At 38.9% G+C, this 17,073-nt stretch overlaps 1 long non-coding RNA gene and 1 pseudogene across 2 annotated transcripts in view; both read right to left on the bottom strand.

Annotated features, from left to right (window-relative positions):
- The window catches only part of LOC107195562, a 19,123-nt gene extending 2,094 nt beyond the window's left edge, over positions 1-17,029 (bottom strand). For both annotated transcript variants that reach the window (XR_001516749.2, XR_001516750.2), the window contains exons 1-3: positions 16,940-17,029; positions 7,269-7,412; positions 110-272 (exon numbers count right to left, since the gene is read on the bottom strand). This is a non-coding gene — a long non-coding RNA (uncharacterized LOC107195562). The remainder of the gene's footprint in view (positions 1-109; positions 273-7,268; positions 7,413-16,939) is intronic.
- LOC112478863 lies at positions 6,056-6,173 on the bottom strand (annotated as a pseudogene).
- Positions 17,030-17,073: the final 44 nt, after the last annotated feature.

Below are 17,073 nucleotides of genomic sequence, written 5' to 3'. Positions count from 1 at the left end.
ATATATATAATCTGGTTATATGCCATCTCTTCGTGAGATAGAAAGCTTTTGAAAACTCCTTGAATATGAGGAGTGAATATAATAAAAATGTTAAGCCTGAGGTACTCACTGTTCCAGATGAGCTCATGGCTGAGCAGGCTGACATACGCTTGTCAGCCAATGAGGGGAGTGGATTCTCTTTCCACAGTGCTGGAGGAAGATTCTGACAAATTCTGGATAAATGATTCTTCTTTGATATTCTTTATTGGCACAAAAGTGCACCATCATCACACCTGTATTGGACAATAGGTGTTATGGTTAGGAGTCTTGGCTCTAGTCAATATTTATTAGCCAAATGACTGAATAAATGAATCAAGGACCATCGACTAGAACAAGCTCTTTAAAAATTTGACAGAATAAAATATACTTGAAGCTATTTTATTAATTTTTAGTGAGAAATTTGAAAGCATTGTCTTTGCAGGTGAGATGTGTAAATGTTGCACACAACCACAGGCTTCTTCCTATGAGTTAAGAAACACTCCAGTTATCAAAATTTGTCACTGTTCTGGACTAAATGCTTGTGTACCCCACCTCCCCTAATTCATACGCTGAGACCCTAGACCTCAATTGGAGATGAGACCATGGGGATTCGATTAGGTCATGAGAGTGAGGCCCTCATGATGAGATTAGTGGCCTTATAAGAAGAGGAAGAGCAATCTCTTTCTCTCTTTGTATGCACGCCTCAGGAAAGGCCATGTAAAGATATATTGAGAAGGTGTCTGTCTGCAAGCCAGAAGGATGACGCTTGGTCCTGGACTTCCAGCCTCCAGAGTTGTGAGAACTAAAGGCCTGTTGTTTAAGCTACCCAGGCTGTCATATTTTGTTATGGCTGTCCAAGCTAAGAGGGTAACATATCTTTCAGAGGAGTAAGGTGAGACATAGCATATCTGTTTTTATTACTTTCCATTGAAGTAATTCTGCTGTCTTTCCCATCCAACTCTAGCAACATACCATGGAGGACTCTGTGGGTCCTATGCTCTGTCTACAGGAGCTGCAGGGGAGGACTAGATGGATGGTCCCAGTCCTCCAGATAAAGAAGGATGGATGCGAGGTCACCTGCTCTAGATGGGAAGCTGAAGTGCAGTAAGGGGTTTCAGGAAGTAGAGAAGGCTCAGAACTGCGTCTATGAGCAATACCCCCAAGGAATTAACTAAGGATGAAGAGAGGAAAGTTGAGCAGCCTTGAGCTCACCACCGAGGTTATATATTATGGTTTTAGAGTTGAGGCAGTGTGTAGACTGCAACTTTATGCAGGAGCACCTAGCTGCCCAGAAGAGGGACAAAAGAATTGACTTTATCTGGCCCTGGGGATTAGCAAGGTAGTTAAGAGCACGGAATTTCAGGAGGCTTGTTGGCATTAACCAACTAACCCTGAAAGAGAGAATGCTTCAGAGCAGTAGTGCAGGGACTGTTTCGAAGCAGGAACGCCACTCACGTATGGGCTCGAAATGGTCTCAGCGAGTATGGGAGCATTCTGTTCTCTCCCCCATTGCTTAGGTCTAGTCTACATGAGGCTCAAGATCTTGTCCCCGGCTAACTCGTCTCCCTAGATTCTCTACCCTTTGTTTAATTCCACTACTGCCTGCCCTCTTCAAACTTGAGGCTCTCCTTGTAAATAGTACCATACCTGACTTTGTGTCCAAGTGGTGGACAATTAAGTCGATACTCTGCTGCCACCTAGTGGTCCTTGATCACTTCACATGTCCCTGGTATCTAGGCTAGGAAGGAGGCAAATGAAACCAAGACAGAGCTGAATACTTAGATATGAGCATTCGCTGGGCCTGGAGTTCATGGGGGTTAAAAAAATAAAGAAAGAAATGATGATGGAGGAGTACAAGTGAGGACAGCACCAGAGGAGTGGCTGTGGTTGTGTGCAGCTTCAAAGGTCTTGAAGACATGAAAGTTGAAGATCAAAGAATTCAGGGCCTGGTTGTTGTAATGGCCATCCACATTCCCCCTCAGAGAGGAGCGTCTCTGCATGACGGCGCATGTTTCAATCATATTTTTATCTCCCATGCTTTCTGACACATTGTTTATAAAATTTTGGTCGAATTTGATGTTGAAAAATCACTAACGGTGACTGCGACTGTAGGAAATGGAGTGGAGATGACAGCTGTGAACTGGCTGACCTATAGTTTTACATGAGATATAGTTTCAAATACTAAGCTTTTAGAAAAAGCTATTTTCAACTTTTAACTGCCCCAACACCTCTCCACTGGGCAAATCTCCCCATATCTGGTACTTGACAGTTTCATGTACATCCTCTGAGGGCAGGAAGACCGTTCAGCTGGTGCTATGTGCTTGTTGCCTGCATTGAGCGTATCACACTCAGCAATGCCCTTCTTTCCTTCCTTGCCATTTATATTCTCCACTGTGAACTTTCAGTAAGCAAGATTTTCATCTAGGAGTTCTGAATCTGGGGTTCATGGATCTCAGGCTTTGGGGATTCCTTGAAATCAAATGCAAAATTTGATGTTTGTGAATACCTGTTTATTTTCTCTCATTAAAGAAAATTAGATTCTTAAAGGAATGTGTGGCTCATGAAACAAAACAAGCCCTTGCTTTTAGGCAGCTTGACTTCCTTTGATCCCACGCAAGTTTCTGTACCCTCCAAACTCCATCACCTCTTCCCCCATGGGTACAAGTTTTTGTAAGTTAATTTCTCTACTTTCCCATGCCTCCCCCAGAACATTTAGGATTCCTGCATATCTGTTTCCTGGGTAACTTGGTTCTTGATTACAGTGTTCTGAGTCAGCGAGGTCTTTGGCCAACAAAGAGGGGTTCTCTTCTCCTCTCCCCAAAGGTAGAGGATTTCTAGAGATTATTTTTTCATTCCTTACTCAGTGGATTCTACTTTTCTGCCAACTGAGAGCTCACCCCAAATCATCTGCTTAACTCATTTCTGCTGACCTTCTGATTTACTCTCATGTGGCTCATTAGCACTAGAGCCAAAGTCTGCAGTGGTCCCCACCCCTGCCTCCCAGCTGCTTGAAGGACTGATTGCTGCTTTGAGTACTTCGATGGCTACTCTGGTTGCCTCTTGAGACTGTTAAGTCATCTTTGCAGGCCAATCTATCAATCAGGTGACTTCTTTTGTCAGCTATGATAATGGATATTGTTTATTTTTTCTAACTTCTTATTATAGTAAATTTTGAGCATATAAAAATGATAAGAAATACTGTATTGAGTGTAATGTATGGATCACTCAGCTTTTGTTATCTTTTTTATGGCCAATATTACTTCATCTACACCCCTTTACTTTCCACTCCTTTTCCTGATTATTTGAAGCAAATCCCAAACACTGTATTCTTTCATCTGTAAATATATCGGTATATATCTCTAAAGAAAAAGAATTCTTAATACTATACCACACCTAAAAATTAGGAAAAAAAAATCCAGTCATTCAGTGTTAAATAATAGTGGTTGAGGGTAGTTCTTCTGGTACAGAAAAATTTCAGTTTCAGCCTTGAGCTAAAAAAAGAAAAAAATTATAATTAAACTTTACCATTACTAAATCATCAAGCCACTGTTTAGTAGGGCAACTCAGGATATTCAGCAACTACTGCTGAAAGAAATTCATAGAACTGAAGACGCTTAAATCCACAAAAGTGAATATGCTTGTTATTTGTTATTGATTCAACAACATAACGACAGATTCAAATACGGCCATGTGCAATATAACGTTTGGTCTACTACGAACCGCACATGTGATGGTGGTCCCATAGGGTTATAGTGGAGCTGGAAAAAACCTAGTGTACTGCCAGTTGTGTAAAAGTATAGCACACACGATTGTGTACAGTACATAATACTTGATCGTGATCATAAATGACTATGTTACTGGCTTGCATATTTACTATACTACATTTTAAATCATTACTTTAGAGTGGACGTTTTCTACTTACATAGAAAAGTTTGCTGTAAAACAGTACACCATGCTTACCATGTCTCTTGGTTGCATCATTTTCTCTTGTACTTGATTTAATCTTGTGTTGTTTTATAAATTTAGTGTAGCCTAAGTGTACAGCGTGTATAAAGTCTACAGCACAGTAATATCCTAGGCCTTCACATCCACTCACCACTCACTGACTCACCCAGAGTAACTTCCAGTCCTGCAAGGTCCATTCATGGTAAGTGCCCTATACAGATGTACCATTTTTTTATCTTTTATGTCATATTTTTCCATACCTATTTATGTTTAGATATGTTTATATACACAAATACTTAACACCATTGCCTACAGTATTCAGTATAGTAACATGCTATATAGGCTTATAGCCTAGGAGCAATAATCTATACCATATGGCCTAGGTGTGTAATAGGCTATACCATCTAGGTGTGTGTAAGTGCACTCTGTGATGTACACACAATGACGAAATTGCCTAATGACACATTTCTCAGAACATATCTCCATCATTAAGTGACACGTGACTGTATTTTCTGCAGAGTATCTGCTGATGAATCATATGATGAATGACAGGCTCTAACCTCTTACTTTTCACACAAACTTTGCAAATTTGTCCAGCTAGGCCTTTTCTGCTCCACACAAATTTTTACCTCCAAGAGTTTAAATACATCTTAGCAGATTCCACTTCAGATTGTACTGAATTAGAAAATTTCTCAAATTGTCTGAAAATATTCTCACAGTTGTTCTACAGAGACTTCATAAAATCCAATTCTCTGGTCACTTTAAACTTGGCATTGACACCTCAAGTAAACAACAACTGAACAGTGTCAGTAGCATCTGTCAACTTGTTAAGGTACAAGAAAAAAAAATACTCAGAACCATTAGCCTTGTTTTTGTTTTTGTTTTAACTAACTGTCGATGTTGCTACCAAGGTTCCCAACTCTTCTACCAACTGTTTTTACCGATAGGGTAAACACATTTCTTCAGGTTCTGTAGTCAAACACAATTTAATTAACTTAGAACTGCTAAATGGCTTTTCTTGCTTGCTAACAAATGAGCCACTTGGAAACTTACTTTGGTTGTAGCTTCATTTACATTTTAATTCTTGTGAAGAAATATTCCGCTTTAATAAGAAATTCCATTTTAAGTTTCCTAATTTTTTTTTAACTGTTGCTTTCCTGTGAGTTTGAAATATTGTGATGAGTGCTTAATCTGGCAATGTTAACATATATTGTATTATTTTGGCACAGTTATAGTGTCATTGCATAACATATAATTTAACAACAAAATAAACCACGCTCTACAGCGACTTAAAAAGTACAACATTTGAAGTCCACTTTTCTTGCTTTGACACAAAGGATATGCATTGGTAATATAAAATAAACTAACAGAGGTAAAATAAAATAGAACAAAATGTCACAAAATGTCATGGTAGAAAACTGTGCTTGGCATTTGAAATGCTATTTTGAATGGTTTATGACTTACTGAGCAGCAGTATAAAGTGATGAGAGTTCTGCATACGGTCTCTGTTGCAACTTTTCAAAACTGCTATTGAAACTCGAATATAGCCATAGCTAATACATAAATAAAAGAGTGTGGCTGTGTTAAATAAAACTATTTGTAGATAGACATAACCTTTAATTTCAAATATTATTCACATGTTACAAGATATTATTCTTCTTTTGATTTTTTTCAATTGTTTAAAAATGCAGAAACATTCTTAACTTTTGGACCATCAAAAAAAGGCAGTGGACCAGATTTGGCCCACAGGCCACAGTTTGCCAACTCCTGTCTAGATCGTTATACTTCTGAAAATTCCACAGATGTGTAAGGTCCCTGAATCTTTGTAGAGTTTATTTCCTATCACCTGAGGTGTACATCTCGGTGTACATCTTGTAGCTAAGCATCAAAGCTCTAGCCACTTTCTGTTATCAGGTCCAACTGGCATGGCGTCATCAGTATTGTGACCAGTGACCAGAATGTTCAGACAATCAAGGTCCATCGTCATCATCCATGATCTACCTAATTTTTTTTTTTAGGCAAGGCAACCGTTGGTTGACCTCACAGATTGCAAGGACTTGTCAGCTTACGATCCCTTATTTTTTATTTTTTATGCCTACAGTACCTGTCTTCCTAGGTGGTCTCCCATCCAAGTACTAACCAGGCCCGACCCTGCTTAGCTTCCGAGATCAGATGGGATTGGGCTTGTTCAGGGTAGCATGGCCGTAGACATGATCTATCTAATTTAAGTAAGGATCAAACAGGTGAATTGAATGGATTATCATGTCAAGCATCACTCCTGCCTCCTTTCAGTGGCTGAGAGTGACACAAATCACCACAGAGGATCAGATCTTCAACTTACGTTCTTTGCTCAGGGATGGGGTTCAGGGTGAACTTTCAGGTGTTTACAATCACTTAGCCTTTATAAACATAATTAATTACTCCTCAGAGAACTAATGTGAGGGTTCTTCCAGTTTCTAAGTATTTCCCAGCCCTCTCACTTGGGCTAGGACTCCACCTATCACTTGGCCTCTAAAAATCCCTACTCTAATAAAGAGGCTGACGCTTTTTTGGGTCACTTGGTATCCATGTCAGCTTATCCACAACCCTCAAAATACTTGGAAATTCACTTCCCTCAGTGTATAGTTAATCTGGTAAATGTCTGTAGGACCCTTTGAGGAAGAATTGTGTTAATAGCTACTATAACTATTTGCTATGGTGTTTCAGGGGTGCTTTGGCGTTTCCTCAAGGGGACATGGCCCTTCAATCAATGGATTCTGAACCCCAAAACCACCTCAATTCTTGAAACTAGACAAGAGACCATGATTTTCCTTTGTGGTACTTACACATTCAAGATCTTTTTGGGGCATATAAATCAATCAATACCCTCATCGCCTGCCCATATATCTTGCTCCTAGGATCCCATGTTTTATCAGTCTTTGCTACATGTTTCTGAGGGTCAAGGTCCCCTAGTTGTCACTCTCACCTTGTTATCCATTTGGAAGAATCATCATTTGTGGCAATTAATGGAGCCTATTAATACCATCAATCCTACCTTCATGACAGTTATATGCTGTCAATTTGTTTCTGCTATTCCAGAATCCTTTCATAGCCACTGACACCAGGGAGCCCAGTTTCCATCAGTATTTCCTATTGTCAGCCCTGGCCTACAGATGACAGACAACACTAAGTTTGACAGGATGCTGGTGTCTCCCTCGGGAAGCATCCTTTCTTGCTTTAGTGAAGAGAGTGTCCTCTGGGTCTCCTGAGAAACACAGTCATCTGGTAATTCTCTGGCATTGCATAGTCAGTTCTGATATGCCTACCTTTCTAAGCCTTTCGCCGATTCCTCTGCCAAGGAATTTGCAACATCTCCACTTCATTTGCTGTAGGCATCATTTTTCCCAAGCTTTAAGGAGATATTCCAGCAGTTTATTAGGACTGGCTTCAGGTGTCCTTGCCAGGACAAGCTGGGGGAAGAGAAAGCAACGAGAAAGGAGAGTGAAAGAATAGACCATACATCTTCTTCCCGCTGGTAAATCCTCAAACCAAAAATCAGTTCTGAGTCGAGGGAAAGGAAACACTGAATTGGATGACAATTTGAAGTTTTTATTAAGACTAAAAGCTAGTTTTACATTTTGATACCTGAAAAATCAGACTGTTTTAATACACAAGAATGAAGAGAGTCATTGGATCTGTCCACGATATCTTTAAGGGACAGGAGAGCCAACAGTTTTTGAAGGTAAAGGTAGAATAAAATGGAGCCGTTCCCTCATTGTGCATTACCAATTACAGATGCTTCAAAAAAACCAGTTGCACAATTGCTGAAGGGCGAAATGGTGTTGCCACCTTCTATTTCTTTCTTTTATTTTGCATTTAGAAAATGGGTTACAATGAGCCATTATGCAATGTGAAATCACTAGGTAATTTGTTTTTATAAACCCAGGGGGATTAAATATGTTAAACCTACATACCATAATATGTGAACTGGCCGTGGAGACTGAGAAATAGTAACATAAGTGCCATACGAAAGTCTTAGCCATGTGCCTGGAGCTCAATAAAGAAAAAAACTCATTCATGGTATGGGGGTTGGTGAGAGAAGGTTTCATGAAGGAGACAATATTTCAAGGAATTTGAAATGCTGAGTACAATTCTGAAAGATAAAGAAGTCTTTCCAAGTAGAGGGAACAACAGGAAAAGGCATGACAGTGATACCAGAGATATTTAATTCAGATGAAACAAAGAAGCCACATAGAAATGTAATGGAAAATAGTCTGAAAAAGATATTTGTCCTGGACACAAGGGAGCAGGATTTATATTTCCTATGGAGGCAATGAGTGGTTGACTAAAATTCAAATACTCTCCTTAGTATTTTTCAAGTAATTTCTTGAATATGATCAAGTTCTTGGTTAGAAACTAAACCTCAAAATAGAGAACCAGCCGGCAGGGACTTGCTGAACCAGGGCAGCAACTAGAAGTAGTTATAACAAACTACTGGAATGGGAGTGACGTGGCGACAAGGAGAGCTCTAAAGTTCTCAGGCTACCAGCCAGCAAGAGATGAGCGAGAAGGAGGCAGGTGCCTGTTAATCAGGCACCACTCTTGGATTTGGCATTCTCTTTGGAGTCCGCCCACTGTCCTTCCCTGGTCTGATCTTGGTCTGAGTACAGGGTCCACCACGGTGTGGGATCCTGGGAGCAAAGGGGCCTTGTCTGTGAAATTAATCATTAACCTTCAAGTTGAATACTTGGAGTTTACAGTTAACATCAGACACTGTGTTTACATTTACAAGCATATGCTTTTCCCTCACTCGATCTTCAAAAAGAAGAAAGTTATTAGAATATTGCTAAGTTATTAGAAACACATCAACAACTATCTCAGAGTTGGTGCGGGGACGTAATATAACAACACATTTGAAGCGGTTATTACTTCCTGGCACAGGGTAGACACTCAATATTAAGTTCCCTGTCTGCTGTTTTTCTATAGAAGGGAGTGGCACAGAATAAGTAATTTATCTCTTACAAACTCTCCCTTTCAACGCTGCCTTCCACCCTAGCATGCCCAGATAATTGAAGATATTAAGTCCCTGACATTAAGTTCCTGCAAACATTGAGCATGAAATGGTTTCAGCCTTGTACCTTCCCATCCCATCCTTCTGGACCCCTCTGGTTTGATGCTGTCCCTCTATGATGCAGTACCTGGACCAGTACTCAGCTCCCCAGATATGGGCTGAGTAGTGAAGGAGAAGCAAAAGGGTTCCTTCACTTTGGCTTAGATACTACAACTCTGTTTTTCCAGGCTAAGGTTTCTTTAGAGTTTTGTTTTGCTTTTGTTTTGTTTTGTTAAGCAGCCACAACTTGCTGTTGACTCATATTTAGCTTCCAGCCAACGGAAACCCCTGCGTCTTTTTTTGTCTATGTGATGTTGTTAAGCCATCTCTTCCCCACCCAGATTCTGGAAAGTTTTTTTTTTTTGCTTTTCTAGACCTGAGTAAAGGACTTCTCATGTCTGTAAAATTCCATCTTGTTAGATTAATTTTCTCCATTCTAGCCTTTAGCACGTTAACTAACCTGTCTCATCTTCATCCTATAAAAACGAGTTACATATCTTTATCAAATGGAATTAATTTTCTAATGATATCTTTTATCAAAAACATCACTAAAAAGTTTAAATAGGACAAGAGGCAGTATGAAGCCATATGACCTGCCTCAAAAGGCCTCCTAACAGGTCGAAAGGAAATTCAGTAAGTACCATTCTTTGGGTATGGTCATTCAACTGGATATGAATTCACCTAATTGATCTAGAAACCAGGTCACATTATTACACATTTTCTAAAATAAATCATGAGAGATCTTGCCGAATGCCTTGTCCACATGCACAATTTATATTGAATTCATTCCCTCTTCCAGTCTAGAAACTCTGTCTAAAATGAAAATAATTCCACTGTGGAATGACTGTGTGTGAATACTGTATTTATCACTATCTGGGGTGCATTTCTCCTCTCCATCCCTCTTCCTTACAAAAATGTTTCTAAAATGTACCCCTTTTTTTTTTTCATAGAGGCAGCACAGCACTGTGATTAAGAATATGAATAGTATCGACCCTGGGCTTGAGTCCTGGCTCACTTAATTATTGGCTGTGTGAACTCGGGCCATTTGTCTCACCAAACTGTGCCTCAGGTTTTCTATCAGTAAAATGGGGATAATAATAGAACCCACATCAGAGGGTGGGTATGAAAATTGAACAACTTAATATTTATAAAGCATTTAGAACGATTTCTGGCAAATTAGTAAACAGTATAAAAATTCTTGTTAAATAAATAAGTGAAAAAAGAAAATCTGGTGCTTTGGTATACATGTTAGACCAAAGCCCACAATATCAAATCACAGATACCCCTCAGCAGCAGAATACAGCAATACAAAACATCACAGCAAACACATAAGCTGCAGTTTCTTTTTCTTTCTTTCTTTTTTTTTTTTTTTTAACAAAAACAACCTGCAAGCTATGTAACTGATGAGAGGCAAAGTCTCTGTTAACTTCCCAACATTTTAGACTCAAATTTTTTTTAGGAGACTATATTGCACTTCCAGAACTTATGCTTTATTATAGTCCAGTATCCATATATGTATTTTTACATTAATGAACATATGGTTTCCTCTTCTAAATTGTTTTTGCTTTAATTAGTACCAATAATTAAATAAATAATTTAATGCTTTTTATTACTTTTCCTTTTATCAGAAAAATCCATATAAAGTTGAGATACCTCTTAAGTTCCTGTGCATTTTATACTCTATTTTTTTAGATTGAGGTGAAATTCGTATAACATAAAATTGACCATTTCAAAGTGAACAATGCAGTGGCATTTAGTATACTCACAATGTCATACATACATCATCTCCATCTTCCACAACATTTTGGTTATCTTAGAAGAAAACCCCATTCCCATTGAGCAGTTACTCCACATTCTCTCTTCTTCCAGCCCCTGGCAACCACCAATCTGCTTTCTGACTCTATGGATTTACCTATTTTGGATATTTCATATAAATGAAATCATATATGTGACCTTTTGTGTCTAGCTTCTTTCAGCAAAATGTTTTTGAGGTACATTCACGTTATATTATGTATCAGCACTTCATTCTTTTTTATGACTGAATAATATTCCATTATATGGATATACCACAATTTGTTTAACTGGTCATACACCGATGGACAGTTGGATTGTTTTCGCCTTTCCACTATTGTAAACAGTGCTGCTATGAACATATATGCACAGGTATGTTCTTGAGCATCTGTTTTCAGTTCTTTGGGGTCTATATCCTATGAGTGGAATTGCTGGTTCATGTGGTAATTCTATGTTTCATTTTTTGAGGAACCACCAAACTGTTTTCCACAGTGGTTGCACCATTTGACATTCCCACAAGTATTGTAAGAGCATTCCGTTTCCCCACATCTTCACCAACACTTATTATTTTACATTTAAATTACAGCCGTCCTAGTAGGGGTGAAGTGGTATTTCGTTGTGGTTTTGATTTGCATTTCCTGACTAGTGATGTTGAACATCTTCTCATGTGCCGGTTGTCTTCCTTTTGTATATCTTCTTTGGAGAAATGTCTATTCGAGTCCTTTGCCTATTTTTAAATTGGGTAGTCTTTTTGTTGTTGAGTTATGAAAGTTCTTTATATATTCTGCATACTAGAACCTTGTTATTTGTGTGATTTGCAAATAACTTCTCCCATTCCGTGGGCTGTCTTTCCATTTTCTTGATAATATCCTTTGATACACAAAAGTTTTAAGATTTGATGAGGTCCAATTTATCTATTTTTTTCTTTTATTGCTTATGCTTTTGTTATCATTTCTGAAAATCCGTAGCCAACATAAGGTCATGAAGGCTTATGTTTTCTTCTCAAAATTTTATGAATTTAACTCATATTTAGGTTACTGATCCATTTTGAGTTAATTATTTAATCTCCTCTCTTTTTTTATTGGTCAGTATAGCTAAAGGTTTGTTCATCTTTTCAAAGAACCAACTTTTGGTTTCTTTGGCTCTCTCTATTGTTTTTATATTCTTTATTTCATTTATTTTTGCTCTAATCTTTATTAGCTCCTTCCTTTTGCTAGCTTTGGTTTACTCTTCTTTTTCTAATTCTAAGGTATAAAGTTAGGTTATTGATTTGAGGCCTTTCTTTTTTAATGTTTACTGTTATAAATTTCCCTCTGAACACTGCTTTCACTACATCCTATAGGTTTTGGTATTGTGTTTTAATTTTCATTCATCTCAAAGTATTTTCTAATTTCATTGCAATTTCTTATTTGATTAATTGTTTAAGAGTGTGTTGCTTAACTTCCTAAAATTTGTGATTACACGCCACTTTAAAAACATCCTTCAATGTTAAATTTGGAAGTCTATAATATGAGGAATCCATATGCTATCCTAATTCGAGATCTTACTTGAATCCTTACTAAATCTTAATTTTTTGTATTTGAGTTATCACGCCATTTAGCAAAATTGTTTTTGGATTCTGATTTTTATCATCTAATAACTTGGCTTATCTGATGTTCTTTATCATATGAATGATAAAAATATAAAACGTAGTTGGCTAAGGATACACCTGTCTTCATAATTAGGTTAACAGTAGCAGTTCACTGCATGCATTTTTCTACCTTAAGAAAAAATAAAGGGTTAGGATTGAAGAGTCCAGCCTGCTTTCTTCGAATTATAAACCCATAATACAATTTAATTTAATATACAATAATCTTGCTGTGATGGTTAATTTTATGTGTCAACTTGGCTGGGCCACAGTGCCAAGATATCTGGTCAAACATTATTTTATGTGTCTATGAAGGTGATTTTTACATAAGATTAAGATTTAAATTGGTGGACTCTGAGTTAAGCATATTACCCTCTATAATGTGCGTGGACCTCATCCAATCAGATAAAGGCCTTGCAGGAAAAGATTGACCTCCCTCTAGCAAGAAGGAATTCTGACAGCAGACTGCTTTTGGACTCAAACTATAACTCTTCCCTGAGTCTCCACCTGCTGGCCCACTCCATCAGATTTTGGATTTGCCATGCCTCCATAATCACGTGAGCCCATTCCTTAAAATAAATCCTTTATATACACATATATCCTGTTGTTTCTGTTTCTCTGGAGAAGTGACTAATGCACTCGCTATGTACATTTTATTTTCTGAAACCAAAATATTTCCCTTTAGCCCTGTGATTTGTACTTTGTTTGCAGAGTAAGCAAGATTTTGCTATATATCCAGAATTTAATTGCTACTATTGAGTTCCATCAGTCATTCATTTATTCATTCACTTGAAAAACATTTATTGAACATCTACAGTGTACCAGGCAATGAGCATAGGCAATAAATAAGAAAATATATAGCATATCATATGGTGATAAGTGTTATGGAGAACATAAAAGGCAGGATGAAGGAGGTATTTATCATGAAATATATAGGGTAGTATGTTAGGTACCTTCCATCTGCTTCTCCAGATCTGTTCCCCACCTTTCTTTACTCTATTATCTACCCTAGAAGGTTGACATGTTTGGATTACACAACAGACTTTTCTCCCCTCTAGCTTCCAGTTGGGTTTGGCCAGTGCGACCATTGGCAAGAAATCACAAAGACAGAGAAGAGTAGATTTTGGATATTTATTCTACTGGACCTTTCTCTTCTGTATTGCAATGGTTTGGTTATGTCTTTCTACTGAAGGTTTGGCTAGTTGGATGGCCATATCCCTATGCCTTTTCTCTCTTAGGTTTCCAACAGCTGCCCTTGGCTAATGGTTTTAAATCTTGGACTATTTTGCCCCAGAGCACATGTGGCAACGTGTTGAGACAATTTTGGTTTTATTGGCTGGGGAGAATATTCTGACATCTAGTGGGTAAACAATAGGGATGTTACTAAATATCCTAAAATGATCAGGACAGTCCCCCCCGCCCCCAAAGAATTATTTTACCCAAATATCAATAGTGCGGAGGTTGAGAAGCTCTGCCTTACACCCTCTAGCCTGAGGGTTGGTAAGTGATGGCTCCCAACTGTTACTGGTTCGGAGTTACTACTGCACTATCCCTTGTTGCTTTCCCCAAATAAAACCAACACCTATGTAAATAGTCCTTTTATCAGACTCTCCTCAAATTACAAACTACAAGTTTCCTTCTGATACAAGTTGTCAGCTAGGATCCAGTAAATAAAACAGAACTAGGTCTCAGTATTTAAAAGAGAGAAGTTTAATGGAAAGAATTGGTTATATGGGTATTCGAAGACCTGAGTCCAAATAAATAACAATAAAGAACCCAGAAATCAGCAATAGCTGGAACCCACTACCAGGATAAGACAAAGGAAATATATCATATCATCAAATCTCAGAGGCTGGAGTTACTTGGAAGAAGCTAGAAGCTAGTTCAAAGGGAACTAGAACTGTAGGAGAGATTTTCTGCTACCTGGAGATCTAGCCTGAGAAAGGGGAAAATAGCCCTCCTGCCTTTTCCCTCCTTCCACTCTCCAGTCTCATGTTGTCATTCCTATTGATTGAACTCAACTGAAAGTGAGCTGACATAGAAGTCTGAGAAAAGCAGCCTGCAGGAGAAAACAGGTAAGGTAGTAATCTGAGAACACACAGGCTCATATCCAACCAAGAAGGCTCTTTTAAATACGGTAACATTTCAGTAGAGACTTGAAAAAAGTGAATAAGCAAAGCAGTTAATTAGAATAGGAATGTTCCAGGTTGCCGGAAAGAGAGCAAAGGCCCTAGGAAGTGGCATGCTTGGTGTGTTATGGGTGCATGGACCAATGATCCTACAACAGAGAGAATGAATAGGAGAGTGGTAGCGGATGAGATCAGAAGGGAAGACTGGCAGTAGGGCATATGAGGCTTTATATGCCATACTATGGGCTTTGGAAGTGCTCTGAGATGAAGTCATTGGCAAGTTTTAAGCAGCAGAGGGACATGATCTCACTATGGTTTTAAAAGCTCCTTGTGGCTGCTATGAGGGAAATAGACTTTAATAGGGCGAGAGACAAAGAGAGAGAACAGTTTGGAAATTATCTTAATAATCAAGGCAACGTAGCTTGGGCGAGGGCCCAAGAGGTAGGTGAGGAGAGGCAGGATTTTTGACGTACATTGAAGATAGAGCCAACATATCTTGTTGTTGGGTTATGAGTAGGTAGGAAAGAAAGAGAGGAGCCAAAAAACGGCTTCAACTTGAGAAGTGAAAAGTTTAGAGAGAAACTGGGGGCTCGCTTGTGGACACATTAAGTCTGAAATGGATAGTAAGATATCCATGCAGAGCTGTGGTGGAGGGTCATTAGATATATGATTTGGGAAATATCTGGGCTGGAGATATAAATATGGGATTCATTGGCATATAAATAGTATTTGTCTTAGTTTGGGTTCCCTTAGGAGCAGACCCTGACCAAGAATTTGAGTGCAAGTAGTTGATTGGGAGGAAGGTCCAAGAATTACTAGTAGCGAAGCGAGACAGGAAAAGGAAGTCACTAAAAGTATATTATGAAGTAAGTTATCCCTGTTGGCAACTGACATGTAGTCCTACTGTGGAATTTTGGGAGAGAGTATAGAATAGGCCTCAAGGGTCTTCCAAATGAGGGACCAGAAAGCTAGGTTAATTATCTATCTAACTGCCATCCATCTTTGATTGAAGGCTACTCTGGGAGCATTAACTCTCCAGCATTATCAGTTTTTCCAAAAGAGAGTCCAGTGCTCCTTGGGCCAGTAAAAGACCCCGGGGCAGAGAGTCATAATCAAGGGCAGTGAGCAGTCTCTGTGTGTAGAGGTGAGTCATGAAGGGATTTGGTGGGGCACCCACAAGATGAGATGATCCAGCATCAGCCGAAGAGTGAGTGAGGTTAGAAAGAGAAGGTGTCCCTATCATATTCCAACATTTAGAGGTCAAGGAAATGAGAAGGAACAACAAAGGAGACTCAGGAGAGGCCAATGAAACAGAGAGTTAAGAAAGTGCTCCTAGCAGGAGGAAGAGATTAACTGTGTCAAATGCTGCAGAAAGAGTAAGGTGAGGATCAAGAATTGATCATGGGATTTCTTAGCAAATTGGTGACCTTGACAGGATCGATTTTGGTTCAGGATAGGAAATGAGTTCAAAAGAGTAGAGAAACCAGAGATAGTTTGTATAGACAACTTTTTCAGTTATGTTGCAGAGATATTGAAAGGCAGCTAGAGGGAGATGTAAGGGTCAAAAGAGAGATGTGTGTGTACATGATTAAGATGGGAAATGTTGCAATATGTTTGTATGTCGATGGGACTGACTCAGTCAAGAGGGAAAAACTGATGATACAGATAAAAGAGGGACAATTACAGAAGTGATATCCTTAGTAAATGATTGGGCATGGGATCTTGAGCACAACTGGAAGGGGCTCCCTCGGGGCACAGACATTCACCGAGAGCAACAGAGAGAAGGTGAAGAGGGTATATGGCCACAGATGTAGATAGGCGGTGGGCTGTGTGGAAATTCTTTTCTAAATTGCACTATTTTTTGCAGAAGCAAGAAATTCGGCTGATATTTGAGGACCGGGAAGGAGGAGCTGTTGGAGGATTGAAGACAGAGAAGAAGGCGTGAAATAATCATTCAGGATTGGGCATAGATGAGAGAAGTGGAGAAAGAGAGTCGAGTAGCACCAAGGGCCCACTTCAGCTTAGAGATCATCCATTTAAAGCGAGAGCAGTCAGCATGGTCGAGTCCTTCTCCAGCCATGTGCAGCTGCTTGAGTACAGGCCTGGAGTAGGGGAGAGTAGATTTAACTAAGGTTGGGTATGTTTTATTTACAGTTCCCAACATGTCATTTTGCTTCGGGAACACTTCATATAGTAATTAAATAAGAAATAAAAATTTCTTGTGAAAGGCATCCTGAATTCCAAGAGTCTCGAGAATATGTTATAAGCACAAGAGATAAAAGTAAAGCAGACGTTGCTTTACTCAATCCATTTTGAAAGTGTTGCTCTGCAAAAACTTACTTGGGAGTTAGCAGGCATCAATAGGATAACCCCTTTACCCTCAATAAATGTTGTGAGCTGGTTTTCCTCTCGGAGCTTCTTGATGCTGGTGGACCCCGCAGCCACTGATTAGCTAAGGAATCTGAACCCAACAT

The sequence above is a fragment of the Pteropus alecto genome, unplaced genomic scaffold (genome assembly GCF_000325575.1).
Source record: "Pteropus alecto unplaced genomic scaffold, ASM32557v1 scaffold22, whole genome shotgun sequence".
Classification (NCBI taxonomy): domain Eukaryota; kingdom Metazoa; phylum Chordata; class Mammalia; order Chiroptera; family Pteropodidae; genus Pteropus; species Pteropus alecto.
The sequence above is the reverse complement of the archived record's forward strand: the minus strand, read 5'-3'. Positions and strand labels throughout refer to the sequence as shown.